The 9,067-nt window shown below is 51.3% G+C and overlaps 1 non-coding gene across 1 annotated transcript; it reads left to right on the top strand.

Moving 5' to 3' along the window:
• The first annotated feature begins 6,845 nt into the window (after positions 1-6,845).
• On the top strand, positions 6,846-6,917 carry TRNAS-GGA (transfer RNA serine (anticodon GGA)). Its single transcript has one exon. It is a non-coding gene; the product is annotated as a tRNA-Ser (tRNA).
• The last annotated feature ends 2,150 nt before the right edge of the window (positions 6,918-9,067 follow it).

Raw genomic sequence — 9,067 nt, 5'->3', positions numbered from 1 at the left:
GAAGGCTGTACATATTTGGACTGTTGGCAATGGATGCTTTTACTGAGCCTACTATGTGCACGGTCTATGCAAAGACCGTTTGACTATACTATTTCCCTTCAGTCTCACCCACTGCCCCACGAAAGCCCCATTTTGCAGGAGAGGACACTGAGGCTCAGAAAGATGAAGTGACTGGTCCCAGGTGACTGGACCAAGCATCATAACCCATCTTCCCCCTTCTGGCGCTCCATCACTTTAAATAGCCACAGGGGACTTCCCTGGTGGTCCAATGGCTAAAACTCCAGGCTCCCAGTGCAGGGGGCCCCGGTTTGATTCCTGGCCAGGGAACTAGATCCTGCGTACCACAGCCAAAGATGCTGCGTGCTGCGCCTCAGACCCAGCACAGCCAAAAAACAAAACAGAAAATACAGCGTGGGTGTCCCAAGATGGGCCTGAGCTTCTGAGGGTTGGTGAGAAGCTTCTAAGTGGTGTCTGTATGCGGTCTGATCATTCAGCTGAGATCCTACAGGAGGAGCTACTGAAGCACTTGGTGTGGGGTCTGGGCTGAATAAGCCCCAAGGGCTCCTTCAGTCCTGCAAGTTTGGGACAATAGGGTTGAAGACTGGCTAAAGAGAGCACCAATTAAGCTACAGCCTGCGGAGGAGGCAGAGAGGGTTGTGGTTACAGCTGGAGTCTGGAGGCCTGGGTCCCAATCAGTTAGGATATAGCCAGAGGCCTGGAAACTTCTGACACCAGACAGGACACTGTAGAGTCTCCCGGCTGCACTTGGTCACTTCCAAGGCCACGTGAAAACTCAGTGAAAAGGGTGATGGGCAGGCGCCTTTGCCAGCTCACGCCTGTGCAAATACTTAGCGACGCTTCCCCACCTCTGTCCAGCTGAAGCTAAATTGACACTCTCGCCCAAGTTCAAAGGACTGACTCCTCTCTTTGTCAGATGCATGGCCTTGGGCAGAGTCCCTGCCCCTCTCCAAGCCTTAGCTTTCTCATAAAACAGGTATGAGGGTTGTCGTTTCCACTTCCTAAGATGTTATGAGTTTGGAGGGAGACAGATAATCTACCTAACTGCCTGCTCACGGTCTGGCTCCCAGTCTGAACCATAAGCAGATAATGTGGACAATGATAAGCAGGAAGGCTGGAGTCATTTCCCAGGGTTTGCAGGAGGCTTTGTTTGGCCGTAAGAGACTTGGGAGAGAAGGAGATCCAGTAGTCTGTCAGGGAAGCTCAGAAAGGAACTGAGAAGCATAAGGAGGAAAGCAGGGGCCTTGCTGGGCACTGTGCCGCGTAACTGCCCTCTGTTTTCCCGTCAAACCTTCCATAAACCATAAGGCCTTGCGATGCTTTTGGAGTTGTGTTTGACTCGGAGCTCACGTCAAGGGGGCTTCCACAGCCCCACTCCCTCAGTCTACTCTCATCTCAGCTGCCAGAGTGGTCTGATTACAAATCACACCAGCTCATGTTACCCCTCCTACCCCGAACTCCCCAGCAGCTTCTCATGTCACACAGTAAATCTCAGTCCTTTCCCCACCAGGCCACTTCTGATCGTCTCTGACGTCTCCCCCCGCACCCCCCACACCCTCTGCTGTGGCCGTATCAGCTTTTTGCTGTTCCCTCATTCTGCACAGTCAGCCTCAGGGCCTTTGCGCTTGCTATTCCTTTGACCTGTAATACTTTTCTTCCACACACTTGCATGATTACTTCCTCATTGCTTCTGAGCCTCAGTTAGAAATTATGCGTGTCCCTCTGCTGTGTTTGAAGTGGATAACCAACAAGGTCCTACTGTACAGCACCGGGAACTCTGCTCAGTGTCATAGCCTGGATGGGAGGGGAGTTTGGGGTAGAATGGATGCATGTATGTGTATGGCTGAGACCCTTTGCTGTTCATCTGAAGCTATCACAACACGGTTAATCAGCTAAATGCCAATATTAAATAAAAGGTTAAAAAAAAGGGAGTTAATTACATCAAGATCATACGCACATACACACGAGTGTATATAGCTGAATCGCTTTGCTCTGCACCGGAAACTAACGAAACTTTACAAATCAGCTACCGCTCAATAAAGAAAAAAATTTTAAGGAAAAGAAAAGAAATGATGTGTGTTTATTTCCTGTGGCTGCTGTGACAAATGATCACAAATGGGGTGGCTTTAAACAGCATAAATTGGTTCTCCCACAGTTCCGGAAGCCAGAAGTCCAAAGTCAAGGTGTCATCAGGGGCCATGCCCCCTCCAAGGCCTCTGAGGACAAGTGCCTTGTCTCTTCAGCTTCTGGGGGCTCCAGGCATCCCTTGGCCTGTGGCCACATTGCTCCAATCTCTGCCTTTGTGGTCACATGGGGCCTTTACATGGCCTTCTCTGTCTTCTCTTCTTCTTATAAGGACACTTGTCATTAGCTTTAGGGCCCACCTGGATAAGCCAGGATGAACTCATCTTGAGATTTGTATTACCAATTTAATTTCATTGGCAAAGACCCTTTTTCCAAATACGGTCGTATTCACAGTTTCCAGATGGACGTATCTTTGGGGGGCACCATCAGACTCATTACACTATGGCCCTAAAAATCCTTCATGGTCACAAAATGGCACAGCCCCTTTTCCTCCCAGGTGTGTTGTCTGGTTTTGTTCTTCACAGCGCTAATCATATGTGCTTTCCCGCATATGGATACGTGCATCTCTTGTTTTTTTTTTCTGTTTTGTTTTTAAAATTTTGGCCGGCTCACGGGGATCTTAGTTCCCTGACCAGGGGTTGAACCCATGCCCCTGCAGGGGCCACGTGGAGCCCTTACCACGGTACCTCCAGGGAAGTCCCCAGGGCTCTGTCTATGCTGAGCACGGCTGCGTTCCCAGCCCCTAGCAAAGGGCCTCCCACACAGCAGGTGCTCACAATAAATACCAGTTGAGCGAATAAATAAAGATCAGAGGATGCCAAAGATTTACAGTCCAGTTCGGGTCAATCCTAAGAGACAGAGCTGTCCCTCACAGCCCATGTGTTTATAGGGGAAACGAGTGTAATTGATGCCTGTTAAAATGGATATGATATTACAGCTTGTGTGCCATAATTATGTCACAGTCTGATGACAATGCTTAAGTACTCTTAGCAGAAGCTGGCATCTTCCAGAAAGTGGTGACCTGAGGTGAGAAGACATGTCAGGTAAGGCGCTTGGCACACAGCCTGCTGCAGAGCAAGCCGCCAGAGGCAGGGGTCTCCAAGTCTCGGAGCCTCTGCTTCCCACGTGGACAAGTTGGACTGGGCGGCAGATCCCCGAGGCCCCTTCCATTCAGCCTGGTAGACCTCGTTAGCAGGAGGTCCACCGGCCCTGCCTGTCCTGACCCCAAGCCTTTGGGGAGGCGGGCACTTCTCAGCTCTGATGAGCACATCCATCCTCCAAACCTTGGCTCACGTGTCTGTTTGCCCAGGAAGCTCTCCCATCAGACTGTCTGCCGCCTCCCCCCGTTCCCGCCCGCAGTTCTGCAGCAATGCGTTTGTTGCCGTGTCTGTCTGCCCCGAAAGACTGGGCCCCCGACGTCTTTATCTCTCGCACGTCCGGTTGGCTGGCACAGTCTGTGCTCAGTACGGGCTTGCGGAACCAGGTTTAAAGTTGGGGGCCCAAATGCCATCTCCTCCTGAACGCCTCCCTGGGGCCCCAGGGAGGGCCGCTTCCCTCCCCAGGAGCTCTGCTGGCCCTGCCAATGAAGACACCCTGCCGTCTTATTCATCTTTGTTTTTCATAGACCCGATTTCTGTTTATTTGTTTATCTAGCATCTGTTCTCCCCAATAGGACACCAGCCCCAGGGCAGGGACCTGGCCCAGAATGGTGCTTGGTATTAATGCATGGCAGGTTCCCCCGGGGGGAGGGCAGTCTCCAGCACCCAGCAAGGACCTTCAGGTGGGGTGGGCACTCAGGCCTGCTGTATCTGTCAGCATGTCCCTGGGTGTCTCACCTCACTCCTCCCTAGACCTTAGAGCTGGACACATCCGGATGCCCTCTGACCTAACCCTCATCCAGAAGTGCGGAGAGGGTGAGTGGTGTGCCCAAGCTCACGCAGAAGAAGTCGCCTGACACTCCACCCCCCTCATGTCATGCCCCCTGACTGCTCCTCTCTCCCAGGTCACCTTTTGTGTGTCTTTCCTCAGTAATATATTCAGCAGTCTGTCTTGGCCCCACCCTCTTCCCCTGAATTGTACCCACTGATCAGACATACGGCAGGGAGGTTTTGTGTTGGGGAGCCACTGGCTGGGTAGGGCGTCACTCTGTCCTGAGTCCAAACCCTGCCTCTCACACTTCTCAGCAGAGGAAGGGACCTGGGCAAGTTGGGTCATTTCTTTTTCTTTTTTTTTTTAAAGTCTGGAGGCTCAGATGGTAAAGAATCTGCTTGCAATGTGGGAGACCTGGGTTCAATCCCTGGGTTGGGGAGGTCCTCTGGAGGAGGGAATGGCAACCCACTCCAGTATTAGTGCCAGAGAAATCCCATGGACAGAGGAGCCAGGCGAGCTACAGTTCTACAAATATTTCTAACTGTAGTAAAATACACATAACATACTGTCTTAACCATTTCTAAATACACAGTTCGGTGGTGTTAAGCACACTCACAATGTCGTGCAACCATCACCACCAACCGTCTCCGTAATCTTCACCTGGCAAAACCGGGACTGTATGTATTGAACAATAACTTCCACCCCTCGCCCCTGGCCCCTGAGCCCTTGGCAGCCATCCCACTTTCCGTTTCTATGAGGGTGACTGCTCTAGGGACCTCGCGGAAGTGAGATCATACAGAGTTTCTCTTTGGGGAACTGGATTATTTCAGTTAGCAAAATGGTCTCAAGGTCCATCCGTGGAGCTAGTGTCGGAATTTCCCTCCTTTTTAAGGTTCTGTAACATTCCATTGTACGGATCCACTTTGTTTATCCATTCATCCTCAACGGACTGTTGATGGGATTCTCCTTGGCAGGAAAGTTATGACAATTCTAGAGAGCCTATTAAAAAACAAAGACATCACTCTGCTGACAAAGGTCCGTACAGTCAAGGCTATGGTTTTTCCAGTAGTCATGTACAGATGTGAGAGTTGGACCATAGAGAAGGCTGAGAGCTGAAGAATTGATGCTTTTGAACTGTGGTGTTAGAGAAGACCTTTGAGAGTCCCTTGGACTGCAAGGAGATCCAACCAGCCCATCCTAAAGGAAATCAACCTTGAATATTCATTGGAAGGACTGATGCTGTAGCTCTAATATTTTGCCCTCCTAATGCGAAGAACTGATTCATTGGAAAAGACCCTGATGCTGGGAAAGATTGAAGGCTGGAGGAGAAGGGGAGGACAGAGAATGAGATGGTTGGATGGCATCAACAACTCAATGGACATGAGCTTGAGCAAATTCTGGGAGATAGTGAAGGACAGGGAAGCCTGGAGTGCTGCAGTCCATGGGGTTGCAAAGAGTCAGACACAACTGAGCAACTGAACAACAAGCAACTCAATGGACCCTTGGGTTGCTCCCCACTTTTGGTTACTATGAGTAGTGGTTCATTTCTTTTTAAGCCTCTTTCCTTATTTGGAAAATGGTGTCCCTGTCCTGATATTTTAGATGAATTAATTTCCTCGACATTTGCTTAATAAGCCACGGAAGTCTCATAAACGGGGTAAAAATGCTTGTATTTGCCGAGTACTCTCTGCCTGCCTGGTGCCCTTCTGGACTTCACGTGTGTTGACTCATCAAATTCACACAACCCTGCAAGGCAGGTGCCATTGTTATCCCATTTTACTGAAGCAGAGAGAAGCAGTGACCTTGCCCAAGGTCGCAGCAGGGAAGTGGCAGAACTGAGACAGAAAGTCACGGGCTCCAAAGTCCAGTATCTGTCAATTACATATTCTCCCACATGATTAGGTTTTTCCTGTCCACGGTGCCTAAAGGCAGTGTGTCCACAAATTCACAGGGAACTGTCCTTATGACCCCTGGCTGCTGACTCCCTGGCTCATCCCAAGCATTCCTGGTGGTGGGGAGCAAGTCACTGAGGGGGTCAGTCCTGGAAAGGAAGATGGAGAAAAGCACCAGGGGTCTCTGTGGACAATCTAGTCGGCAGAAACGTACCGAGATGTTCCGAAAAGTAGAAGTGGTATGGAGCTAACAGAAGCAGAAGATATTAAGATATTCTTTTAACCCAACTTTTCTTTTAGTTTAAAATTAAAAAGAATTTTTTTTTTTTGCCATGCCACGTGGCATGTGGGATCTCAATTCCCCCACGAGGGATTGAACCTTCCCCCCTTGTGTTGGCAGTGCAGGGTCTTAGCCACTGGACCACCAGGGAAGTCCCTCAACCCAGCTTTTGGAAAGCAAAAGAACAACAAAACGCATTCCAGAATCCCGTAGAAACTTCTATTTCACGCATCTCCTTTGAATAAGAGGCTAAAAACCCATTCCATCTAGTTGACACCATCAAGGGGAATATCTAAGAATATTCTTAGGGAATAGCACATTAATTTAATGCCAAGAAACATAATACTCCATCATCTAACTTTATTTCCACTGTCAAATGGGAGGAAGAGTACACGTTTCCAGGGACGACTCACCTGAAGGGGAAAGTTGATGTACAGTCAGACATCCTTCCCATCTGGGGCTTCAAGAAGAGGCTTGGGATTTCTCCTTCAACACCATCTGGCCTAATTACTCTGCTGGCTGGCACAGGGCCCACTTTTAGGACAAAGGTGCCTGTGAGTCCTCTGAAGAGCCCTCTCCTTCTCCTGTGTTGGCCCAACATTTCAGCTACCTTCTGACCTGTTCTGGGATAACTGTCAGTTGCACCAAGCTTGGAGAAGTCAGCTGGTTCTTGGCATCCAGGAAACTAACATGCTTCTTCTTCCCTGGTGGCTCAGAGGTTAAAGCGTCTGCCTGGAATGCTGGAGACCCGGGTTCAATTCCTGGGTAGGGAAGATCCCCTGGAGAAGGAAATGGCAACCCACTCCAGTACTCTTGCCTGGAGAATCCCGTGGAGGGAGGAGCACGGTAGGCTTCAGTCCATACGGTCACAAAGAGTCGGACAGGACTGAGCGACTTCACTTTCACTTTCAGCCCCCTAAGCGGATTGGCAGTTCAGGGTGGTAGCAAAGCAGTTGTTTATTTATCATTGCTATTTTCTGGAGAGGAGATAGTAACCACCTAGGGCTAGAACCACCTGGTCCCTGACAACAGCTCCTGTTTCCTGAGAGCCCTCTGCGCCCTAGGCACTTTCCACTCTCTAATCTACTTAGTGACCCCTTGAGACCCCTCCCTCCTTTGCCTGGTGAGGACAGGCAAAGGGCAAGGAAGCTGCAGAGGCAGGATTTGAACCCAGCTCTGGCAGTGGGAAAGAATCCACCGGCAATTCAGGGGACATGGGTTTAAGCCCTGGGTCGGGAAGACACCCTGGAGGAGGAAATAGCAACCCCGCTCCAGTATTCTTGCCAGGGAAATCCCATGGACAGAGGAGCCTGGAGGGCTACAGACTATGGGGTTGCAAAAGAGTCGGGCACGACTTAGCCACTACACAACAGCTGGCAGTGACCAACCCTGAGCCCTTTTCTCATCTCAGGTGTGACTCCAATTCTCTGCCTGGCTTTTCACCTTGGTTGTCCTAGATTAAGAGAGACTTCAAGGGCTGTGGGCGAGGCCTTGGTCAGGGGGTGTGGACTTGGAGGAGGCAATTCATGGTGAAAGGTCAGCTAAACCCAGTGTCTGTTGGAGCTGAACTGCCAAGATTCTCAGAGAAGGGGGAGCAATGCCGACTAGAGCTGGGGTATGAAGAAGGGGGCCAGATGCCCTCAAGTAAAGTTTGGCATCTTTAGTTTAGGGCCCCCATTTCAGACCTTGGGGCAGGGGTTTAAGCGCAAGTGGCTTAGTATCGAGATGGGTCAGTAGAATAATGGCTCCCAAAGGTGTCCACTTGCTCCTCCCGGGAACCTGCGAATGTGTTAGGTTACAGGACAAAAGGGACTTTGCAGATGTGAATAAAGTGTGGACCTTGAGAGGGGGAGATTATCCTGAATTATCTGGCCAATAACCTAATCACATGAGTCCTAATATATTGACAGAGGGAGGGGGCTTCCCCGGTGGTCCCGTGTTTAAGACTCCCGAGCTCCCAATGCAGGGGGCCTGGGTTCAATCTCTGGTCAGGGAACTAGATCCCACATGCCACAACCAAGCATTTGCATGCTACAAAGAAAGATCCCGTGTGCTGCAACGAAGCTGGAAGATTCTGCATGCTGCAGCTAGGACCCCGCGGCAGCCAAAGAAATAAATAAAAATGAATCTTTCCTTTAAAAAGTGGAAGAGGGAGGACAGAAGAGTGGGTCAGTGAGAGGAACTTGACCTGCTGGCTTTGAAGATGGAGGGAGAGGCCACCGAGGCAAGGATTCAGGAAGCCTCTGGAAGAAAGTGAAAGTGTTAGTGGCTCAGTTGTGTCAGACTCTTTGCGTCCCCATGGACTGCAGTCCGCCAGGCTCCTCTGTCCGCGGCATTTCCCAGCAAGAACACTGGAGGGGTTTGCCATGCCCTCCTCCAGGGGATCTTCCCAACCCAGGGACTGAACCCGTGTCTGTCTCTTGCATTGGCAGGCGGGTTCTTTTCGGCTGGTCCCACCCGGGAAGCCTCAAGAGCTGCAGGTGCTGAGAACCAGAAGAGGCCTCCGCAGCGCCTGGGGCAGGTACACCAGGGACGGGTAGGGGACGGTGGAGTCTCAGCCTCCGAGAGGCTGCCTCACGGAACGCGGGAGCCCACAGCCTTTCTAAGATGCTGATCCGACGTCTCCTCCCCTGGTTGCACGTCCTCTCGAGGCTCCCTACTCCCCACAGTCCACCCCCAGCAGGCCCCCCACCCTCTAGATCTCGTGGCTGAGAGCACTTCTGGCCTTTGCAGGCGCTGTTCCCGCTGCCTGGAACGTGCCCCACCCCCCTTCCCCGCCTCCCCGTCCACACACCTCTCCTTAATCCCCGCGTTCACCCACATGACCTACTTCTGGAAACCTTCCCGCCCCACCCCCGGGGCTGGGCCAGAGGCCTCTCTTGCACAGTCTGCTGCACCCGGCCAATGCGGCCCCTCCCGGCCC

Source organism: Ovis canadensis, chromosome 6 (assembly GCF_042477335.2).
Source record: "Ovis canadensis isolate MfBH-ARS-UI-01 breed Bighorn chromosome 6, ARS-UI_OviCan_v2, whole genome shotgun sequence".
In the NCBI taxonomy this organism is placed as follows: domain Eukaryota; kingdom Metazoa; phylum Chordata; class Mammalia; order Artiodactyla; family Bovidae; genus Ovis; species Ovis canadensis.
The sequence above is the reverse complement of the archived record's forward strand: the minus strand, read 5'-3'. Positions and strand labels throughout refer to the sequence as shown.